General features: G+C 44.9%; 1 long non-coding RNA gene across 4 annotated transcripts; it reads left to right on the top strand.

Annotated features, from left to right (window-relative positions):
• Positions 1-3,181: 3,181 nt before the first annotated feature.
• On the top strand, positions 3,182-6,392 carry LOC119275380. 4 transcript variants are annotated; one of them, XR_005135670.1, is made up of 6 exons: positions 3,182-3,281; positions 3,618-3,720; positions 3,825-4,616; positions 4,882-4,902; positions 5,535-5,694; positions 5,910-6,392. It is a non-coding gene; the product is annotated as an uncharacterized LOC119275380 (long non-coding RNA). The 4 variants fall into 4 exon arrangements; XR_005135668.1 differs by having other exon boundaries at positions 3,618-4,616; XR_005135669.1 differs by having other exon boundaries at positions 3,189-3,720.
• The last annotated feature ends 2,208 nt before the right edge of the window (positions 6,393-8,600 follow it).

Below are 8,600 nucleotides of genomic sequence, written 5' to 3'. Positions count from 1 at the left end.
CTTCTCTGGCACCGGCGAAAAGCCCTATCCTGCACCTGCTCTGTCAAATAGCATACACGCCAAGGAAAATGGTAGTAGATTGGGTTTGCTGTGTGTTCGTGTGACATTTTCTTCGAACACAGGGTTGTGTATTACACGAATTTCCAAGGGCACCGCTAGGCGCCGGTAGACCGGCTAGACTCTAGGCCGGTCACCGTTTGATTGTGTGCTCCTCACCTCCCGCATGCCGTCGTTCTTCTCCTTGCCATCCACTGGTGGATGCAGCTCACGCACACGTCTCTCCGGTCCCAGCACGGCCGCTCCCAATCTATAGCTCCACTCGTGCGCCCGCTGCAGCAAAATCGTCAGGGGTTGCATCTCTCTCCATTAACGATTGGAGCACCCGCCATAGACGGTCCTAGCAAAGGTCAGAGCAACACCAATGGGGCGATCCATTTCGTCCACCCATGTTCGTTTGGGTCTACGCGGACAAAAACGACGGCCCAACGCAGAGACCCATTTTCATTTTGCGTTCACTTTGTGTCCGCGCGGACCCATTTCTGTCCCAAATTTGTGCCACATTTGGGTCCGAGGCGGACACAAAGCCGGCGTTTTCTGGCTCCTCCTCGTCCGTCTTCGTTCGCTGCACGCCTCGTCTGGCCCACCTGCCATCCACCCACCTTCTTATTTTATTTTTTTCTTTCTCGCTGCACACCTCGCCTCTGCCGCCCCGTAGGCCGTAGCAGCCATACCATCGCCAATCCTTGCTCCGACGAGACTCCACAGGCGCCGCCGCCACTCAAGCCCGTGGCCGCGCTCGCCCCGCTCGCCAAGCTCGCACCAAAGGCAGCCGCTCGCCGCGCTCGCACCGAAGGCAGGACGCTGGTCGCCACCCCCCGTCCCCGCGCCGCCCGCGCCCGGCCGCGCCGCCCCTGGTCATGCGCCAGGCCTCGGCGCGCCCGACCCCGGCAGCGCCAGGCCAGGCCGCGCCGTGCCCGACCCCGGCAGCGCCCGGCCTCGCCGCGCCACGCCATGCTCGTGGCGCTCGCCGTGCCTCCCCGCTGTGGGGTTCAAGCTCGCCCGTCGGCCTCCCGCGCGCTCTGTGAGCTCCCCTGCCCTGCTTGCTACGTGTTTGAGGAAATGCCAGGGTGGACATGTCGAAATGGGTCTGGCTACCGTTGGGCGCAGTCACAGACCCAAATGAAAAAGCGGACACGGACGCGCGGACGGACGATCCAAATGGACAAAAAACGGACAAAATCGGTGTCCGTTTGGGTCGCCCCGTTGGAGTTGCTCTCGCACCCCTTGTCGTAGCACCATATGGCGCACCAGTCCCGGCACGGTTCTAGCACCCAACATTTCACGCTCGCCGCCTGCACGGGGCCCCTCATGCCGTGCGTAGACGCCCACACCAACTATCCCCGACGTAGCAAATCATGCTGCCAATTCCAGCAAATCACGTCGCCGGTTGTAGCATAGGCGTCACGTGGTCTGCCCATGCAATGAAACCGGGCACCAATTTCAGCAAAACTCGTCAATGGTTACAGCAAAACTTGCCTCTCGCTGCAGCATCGGTGCCTGTGTGGACTGCCTGGTCCAGCAAAACTTGATGTCAGATCCAGCAAAACAGCCACTTGTTCTAGCAAGAAAATTCATCGGTTGTAGCATCAGGTCCCTGCCTCGAGTAAAAAAGGAGCGGTGCAACCTCCTCCCCCGCAGCCAACAACCATAAGCACACCCGCTCGCAGCTGGTTCCAGCTTCTCCATAGTCGGTTGCAGCTCTGTATGCCAACGGTCGCAGCATCTTGCCCAAGAAAATTCGTCGCGGGTTCCAGGTATTATTGATTATCAGTCCGGTAACTAAGCTCCCGGATAATTCATCCTGGAGCCCGGGCTAATCTGCTCCCTCTCAGAAAAAAAATAAAAAAAATACTAGAAAAATTCAAAAAAATTCAATTTTTTTTGTGGTGGTAGATAATTTGACGCGTGAGGTGCGCCCCAAAATTCAACTTATTTGAACATCTGAATAGCTCTCGGCAAAAAAGACAAATCGGGTCAAAACAGTGCGTGACCGTAAATATTTTTACAAATCCTAATTTTGTCTTTTTTGCCGAGAGCTGCTCAGATGCTCAAATGAGTTGAATTTTGGGGCACACCTCATGTGTCAAATTATCTACCATCATAAAAAAATTTGAAATTTTTTGAATTTTTCTAGTATTTTTTTTAATTTTTTTCTAAACATTGGTACAGCTAAGCCCGGGTGCAGATTAGCCACACTCCTAAGCTCGCAGGGAATACAGCCATGGGAGAGCTCGGTTGTTTTTTTCTCGAAGTGGACCCCTGCTGTCACAGAAAGATCGCGATCGTAACCGACGTCTCTGAGTTGGTCAAACTCCATGCCGCGTCGCAGATGTACCGCTCTTGCCCCCGCCACCGCCTTGATCTGCTCAGCCCGTCCCGTGTCCCGTCACATTCCTCCCACCTCTTCTCAGGGCATGTACAATGGTTGATAAGATAGTTTTATCTTAAGTTTTGCATGTAATTTAGAGATGACAAAGAAAAATGTCTACAATGGGTCATCTCTTAGTCTTATCTTGAATAACTAGCCATTCCTAAAAATGTGGTGAGACATATTGTGTTAAGAGATCATCTCTTGTCTTATCTTAAATAAGAGAAGACAAGCCTTCTCTTATGAGTTCTCTCTCCTCCATCTCATCATTTATCCTACGTGGCACTTCTAAGATAGCACCATTGTACATGCCCTCACCCATGCCACCACGTAGTGTTCAGCTGTCGGCCAGTAGCGGTGATGAGGAGCCTGGGTGTGCCGCTGCTGATGAGAGCCGGAAGGGGCAGGAGGGGACAGAGAGGGTGAGGGAGGCGATCTAGAGAAGGAAGAGGAGAGCATTGGCGGACAGTATAGGCGGAGCTGCGCCGCGCATCGTGTGCGATCCGGAGGAGGAAGATGAGTGCATCGGCGGCCAGTATAGGTGGAGGTGCGCCGCGCGTCGTGGTCCTCCAGGCGCGTCCGCACGGCGGGTGGATCCTTGCTCGCGCCGCCGCTCTCTGCTCCTTACCTTGCATCCTGTAGCAGGCACGTATTTCCCCTTTCCCCACAACTCCACCCTCTGATTTCCTTCCCTCCTCATGTCCGTATACACGATGGATGCCGTTGATGATTTGTTGTTCCAATCACTTCTGTGCAGGATGAAACCACCGGCAGAAGGAGCGCCCACCAAGTGTTCGGTTCTTTTCCCAAGTGGGATATTCAAACACAAGGGCACTATTTGGTGAAGTTGATGGTAAGAAACCAACTCCACTTTATTATCACTTGCTAATGCCCAACATCTCTGTTCTTGTGACCTATAACTATTTTCTACAGTTTATTATCTTTTAGTGATCGATTTGGTAATCAGTTGGTGTAATATCTTGCCCTTTTTTAGTTTGTGCTGGCCTGAAAGCATCTACTACGCTGTGATATGTGACTAAGTTCTTTGTGTTATCACCGACTTCATATGTACTTGAGAATATAGATGTTACCGAGCCACTTAAATTATATTTTTAGATGGAGTAATATTAGCACACCAAGGTTTGTATATATATATTATTGTTGTTTCTTTAATAAACGAACGTTGCAGGTGGCTGAAGCTACAGTAAGATCCAAACCATACCGTCCATGGCTAAAATCTTAACATTCTTGGTTTCCATCCAAACCTGGGCTTTACAAGATCATGTCTTAAGGTTAAGCATTTTCAGTTTGAGAAACCTACTCAATGTTCTACCATTTCCAGATAAATTCAACAAACATCTGTTGTGTCGACTCTTATGATAGGTTTCAATTTTAGGTAAATGATGAATCATTGGGGACATAATTTTTATAGCAGAGGGGGAAAATGTATCCACATCAAAAAGTTCCTTTTTCATACCAAGGAACTGAGAAGTACTTCCGTCGGGAGTAATTTCCACACTAATGTTTCGCCTTAAAAGACAATCTCAAGTATTTTAAACAGTGTTGATACCTTAGTTTCATTTCATTTTGATTACCCGAACGTGAAAAGTAGTATATGTTATGAGATTATTTTGGAGTGTGTTATTTTATCCGCAGAAATTAGTGTTGTATGCGTGATTCGGGCTACAATTTTATTTTATTTTTGCTTTTTTGGACGTAGTGATTAAATGGTGTGGGCTACGGCTGTAATCTACCGATTTGGTGTACGAATCACTTATTGAGATGCTCCATCAAATATTTCTGGATGCCTCACTTTGGCTCTATGTTTACTTGATCAACTTATCAAGCTTTGAGACTTCGGAACTTGCCTATTTGAGGAGCTTGATTTTCTATATCTTGGCCAAAGTGAGGCCCACGAAAAGTTGATCAATACGTACCTACACTTGTGAAATTATTCTCTGAAGTGAACATCTTCACTGTTTATCCTCTATAAAACTTCATACTTAGATCTGGATTACTCTATGGCTGCGGTTATAGTCTTCTTAATTGTACCATTACACTAGCATTTTCTCATCTGATTCTAGGCATTTGTTGCCCTCTCACAATCCCATGAAAACTTTGCAGTTGTTACTTGAGTTTAAGTTGTACATAGTGAAGATGAGAAATGGTGGGTTCCTTTAAATATATGGTGAGTTACTTTAATATGCTTATGTATGGTTGTATTTATACATTCTTTCTTCTGTATTCTTTAAACATATGCTCCCTCTGTTCCCTTTTATAAGATGTTTAGACAATTCAGACAGGGCACAAAACAGCTCAATGTCAGCTGTCCAAAACGTCTTACAAAAATGAATGGAGGGAGTAGTTCCTTCACACTGCTCTTAGTTAGCTGAACTGTTAGGTATAAACGATTGTAGGTCTCGCACTAATTGGCTATTGTCTGAACTATGCAGGTTTGGGAGATATGCAGGAAGGTGTGCATTTATCTTTGCTTATACTGTCGAAGCTTCCGTGCAACAATTTCAAAAATATAACCATTTTCATATAGTGCTATTTTGATTATGCTGCAAGTTTGCATATCAGGGATTATCACAAAGTAGATATATGTGGCCATTTTATTTTGGACATGAGAGCTCTAGCTGATATTGTCCTTTTTTCTTCTGTATAATAAATTGTGGAATACCTGCTTACTCTCCAAGGAAGGAATCAAGGAACATAAACTTTTAGTACTCCCTCCGTAAACTAATATAAGAGTGTTTAGATCACTACTTTAGTTATCTAAACCCTCTTATATTAGTTCACAGAGGGAGTACTTGATAGCAACGTGCATTTTATTTGCATGTTTACTTGATACATTCAGTCTCATGCGGCTTGGTCGAGATTATGTGGTGTAACTACAAACATTTGTCCTATGTGCTTTCTACAAGTCTGGACATAACTACTTCACATCTTCCAATTATGCCTTCTCTAGGAGAACATGGTAGCCCTCCCAGTATATCTTAATTTTTTAGCTGACAATGTATAGATAGTCTTAATATCACCTTAATTGCAGTGTAATCCTCAATGTAAGTTATGTAACACAGTTTCATTTTTCTAATGACTTCAGCTGGAAAATAAATTACCAAGCTCAAAACCGGGGGAAATCACTGAAGTACCAAATAGGAAAACAGATGATGGAACTGCTTCTCAAGTCAAAGATATCCTAAGGCCACGACACATAGTTTGTTGAAACAGCAATAGATTGACTGGATACTCTCTCGCTTGAGGTAACCGTGGCGCTATTTATGCTGAAAATCCTTTTTTCTACACACCACTAGACAATACCCTGAACGTTTTATTGGTGGAAATAATTATTTCATTTGACAGTAGATGACCATATAATGTCACTAATTCAGTATGTTTTACAAAACTATAAAATGATCGCATATTATTAATGTTATTTTCTTTATTGTTTTGAGAAACAATACCTATATTTTACCAGCGAAGATACCCTTGTGTAAGTGTTAAGTATGGGGGCCTGCCTGAGGAGATGGCACTCCGGAGCTCCGCCAGATCAGGCTGAAGAACTTGGCGCACACGGTCATGGGGTTACCCTCCAGAAGACACTGCAGGAGAGGAGAGGCCCGTGGGACACGAACTGTCTATCTGACGAACAGATTTACCATGTCTACTTGCAGGTCAACTAAGCTGTTAATCGGCCACTACTACTACTAGCTATGCAATTAATTGTTAGCCTCATGATCCTGACAATAGTTCTTTCGCCATGATTCTTTGCGTGATTATTATTTCACCAATATGTTTCTGCAAGATGTGTCCTAATCATCTTGATTTTTCCAGCATATTAATTAACCGTTTGCTTTTCTCTATTTTATTGGGAGGTCTCTATTTTGTTGTTCAAATTAAGTATGGTCTGGGAGAGGTGGCTGCTTTTGATGATATTCTAGATCAGCCTTGGCAGCTAACATTCTGGTATCGAGCATGTTACAACCATATTTAACATATCTTGTTGTGGTATATTTACCTAGAGCTAGCATCTCAGTATCCATTTAGTATTGTGCCCGCCTGACGGCATCTATGTCTATGGCAGTTTGGTCAGTTGTTGTTCTATGGCATGGTGATAATGGTCTTTTGTTTGCGTTGGCTAAAGCTTGGTTGTGAGAAATTATATCCCAGAAAAGAGAAAAAATGACTGACTGACAAATGCTCTGTACCTAGAATATAAAGCAAGTTATATTTTGCAAAATTAGTTTTGGTCCTCCTTGGGAGTGAGGTTGAAACATTCGTATTTTATGCATCCCAACTGATATCGCTTCATATTTGCTAAAGTTGTATTCATAATTGTGTGATTGCTTTTAGACCGCCTGGTAGATACTTGATAGTTTTACAAAACGAGCAAGCAATATAATTGTTCGCAGTTCACATATGTAACCAATATTTAGGACAAAAAAGAGTGCAACCAAGGATACTGTCATGCGCGACATACTTTTGACACATCATCGCAAGACAAATATCTTCGATGTATCACCGTAATAGTTCGATGAGTGGATGGTCAATGAAAAAACGCAACAAAGAAAACGGCGCAGCAACGCGCGCGGCTGCTTCTAGTATGGGTTGGCTTATCTATAATTCAACACGGACGTACAAACTTGCAAGAACTGTATCTCGCTTATAGCAAGCATAACTCCCGTCTCGCCTGAAGATTTTTGTGTGGCGTACAGTATTGGGCAGACCCATTTCTACCATCCATTCACGCTGCTTGCGAGTTCTACGTCTCTGGTAAAGCGGTGTTGAAAGTGCTAGTTATCGACTAGAGAGGGGGGGGTTCAATAGGCGATTTTTATCAAAGTGTGGAAGTTTCGAAGACAAACAATAGAAATAACCTAATTGATATGCAGCGGAAGATAAACTATAACAAGCAAGCCATAGTCAAGTATGCAATAGCGTTAACGTACAAGACTAATAGCAGCTTGGTAGCAGGATCAGGATGGAAGATAGTATGAAGTCAATCAACAATAGTAGTCAAGCAATGAAGTCAATCAGATAAGACAGATAAGCAACGACTTCACGAAGATAAACTCAAGGTAAAGGAGGGAAAAGATAGAACCAGTTATTTGTTGAAGACACAGGATTTGTTGGACCAGTTTCAGTTGCTGTGATAACTGTACGTCTGGTTAGGGAGGCTGAGATTCAACTCAGAAGACCGTGTCTTCACCTTATTCCCCTTGAGCTAAGGTCACTTAGTCCTCGCCCAATCACTCTGGTAAGTCTTCAAGGTAGACTTCCAAACCTTCACAGACTTCGTTCACCCGGCAATCCACAATGACTCTTGGATGCTCAGAACGCGACGCCTAACCGGCTGGAGGATACACAATCCTCAAGTGTAATAAGTCTTCAGGTCACACAGACAGAAAGACTTCAGTGATGCCTAACACTCTTTGGCTCTGGGTGTTTGGGCTTTGTCCTCGCAAGGATTTCTCTCTCTTAAATGCTTCGAGGTGGGTTGCTCTCAAACGACAAAAGCCGTATACTAACTCTGAGCAGCCACCAATTTATGGTGTAGGGGGTGGGCTATTTATAGCCACTAGGCAACCCGACCTGATTTATCCAAAATGACCATGGATCACTAAGGAACTGACACGTGTTCCAACGGTCAGATTTCAAACACACGCGACAACTTTACTTGGGCTACAAGCAAAGCTGACTCATCCAGCTCTGGATAAGGTTTGCTCTCATTGTCTTCGCTCGAAAACATAAGATTTGAGTTGAGCATCACTTCAGTCACTCTGACTTAGTTCACTTGGACCCCACTTAACAGTACGGTGGTTCCTATGACTCAACAAAGAAGAAAAGGAAGCAACGGATCCACACAGTCTTCGCGCTCCATAGTCTTCACGCAATGTCTTCTCATGTCATAGTCTTCAATATGAATATCTTCTCATACCACCATTGTCTTCAATGTCTTCATACATTTTTAGGGGTCATCTCCGGTAGGTAAACCGAATCAATGAGGGACACTACCTGCGTTATCCTGCAATTCTCACAAATGCATTAGTCCCTCAACCAACTTTGTCGTCAATACTCCAAAACCAACTAGGGGTGGCACTAGATGCACTTACAATCTCCCCCTTTTTGGTGATTGATGACAAACTGGTTGAAGTTTTCAATGGGGATA

Source organism: Triticum dicoccoides, chromosome 3B (assembly GCF_002162155.2).
Source record: "Triticum dicoccoides isolate Atlit2015 ecotype Zavitan chromosome 3B, WEW_v2.0, whole genome shotgun sequence".
Taxonomy (NCBI): Eukaryota; Viridiplantae; Streptophyta; class Magnoliopsida; order Poales; family Poaceae; genus Triticum; species Triticum dicoccoides.
The sequence above is the reverse complement of the archived record's forward strand: the minus strand, read 5'-3'. Positions and strand labels throughout refer to the sequence as shown.